Consider the following 1,474-nt stretch of genomic DNA (forward strand, 5'->3'; position numbering starts at 1 on the left):
CGGTTCAGTAGATATACCAATCAGAAAGCAGAAATGCCTGGAAGAGTTTGATGTAATGGCATCACCAGAGAACACTGGCAGCTGTACAGCACTGAAGGAGGGGGTTGCAACAGACATACTCTGGTAGTGCAGAAGGGGAAAGAATGATTGAGCAGCAATGGCACACAGGGATAACAATCAATCAAATTCACAAAGGGAGGAGGAGAACAAAGGCCAATGGGGAATAGTTTCAGAGTATGGCATCCATAGTCCTTAGTCCAAGGGTTTTGGACATCCAGTTGCAATGGTATTAACACTCTAAAGGCCCATAGCCTCTCAGGACTCAAACTTACAGAGTTGTAGACAAAGTGCCATTATGGCACTAATAGGCAATTACCCTGTCATTCACAGAGGAAGTTAGTAGAATAAAGGACCAGTGAAATGAGGGTATTTTCTAAATTGCCTAAACAAGGAGTGAGAAATGAGGGTCAGGGAAGATAGGAGGTAACTTCCAGTTTCCTGGGGGAGGGAAGGGTGATGCTAAGAATGTACCAATCAAACTGGTTTTCACTAGCTCTTAATTATGTTCTTTAGTCATGCATGTTCCCTTGTTACAAATATTCCCTCTATATGTACCCATTACATATAGGAGGTCAAGGAAAATGTATACCGGAAATGCTATAGTCATCTGTGGAAGAATCTCCAGTAAGTATGAGGGATCTTTCTTTTCATTTACTCTTCTATGCTATTTGAGTAAATGTCTTTTGATTTAAAGTAATATGTACTCTGACTGACCTAGTAGAAGTATACACATTGGTAGGAGCTTATCAGCTATGAATTCGAGTGAATGCTCACTCCTAGAGCTTCAGAAAAAAAAAAAATTAAGCTCTTTTCACTTTTCTCTATATATATATATCCCATGATTGGCATTTGTGGGAGCTAAAAGAAACTTTGTTACTCTAAGTAAAATAAAAGTTTGGACTGACACAACTCTTTCCCCCTACCCCATTTTAGCAAGGAAAAGGGAGTTCCTGGGTTGTTTCCAGGAACTTACATGTGAGGAGGTGCCCCAGGTCCTATACTTTTTATTGTGCATTAGAGTCATCTATCTGGATGCTAGAGTGTTAACTCCACATTTCTCAACAATGTATCTTTCCTACTTGGACTAGAGACTTCATCTTAATTAATGTTCATTGAATTGAATTATTTGTCTTCAAGCAACAGAAACTATCTAGCATGATCCTTTCACCTAGTAGATGTCCAATAAAAATTGAAATGTAGAAAGTCTTAAATTTCCATTAATTCAATTCCATTGCAAAAAAAGAGTTTTGGATTTCCCTAGTAGCAAACAAAGCCATTCTACAAGCTGAGCTTTTTTTCTTAAATTAACTTGCTGATTCTAGTTTGCTGTGGAAGTACATGCCTTTTTTTACAGGCATAAAGAAGTCTAGTCCACAGCTTATTTTGTCATGAGGAAGGGAAATTTACAAGAAAG

This window comes from Vombatus ursinus, unplaced genomic scaffold (genome assembly GCF_900497805.2).
Source record: "Vombatus ursinus unplaced genomic scaffold, bare-nosed wombat genome assembly UNPS02014812.1, whole genome shotgun sequence".
In the NCBI taxonomy this organism is placed as follows: Eukaryota; Metazoa; Chordata; class Mammalia; order Diprotodontia; family Vombatidae; genus Vombatus; species Vombatus ursinus.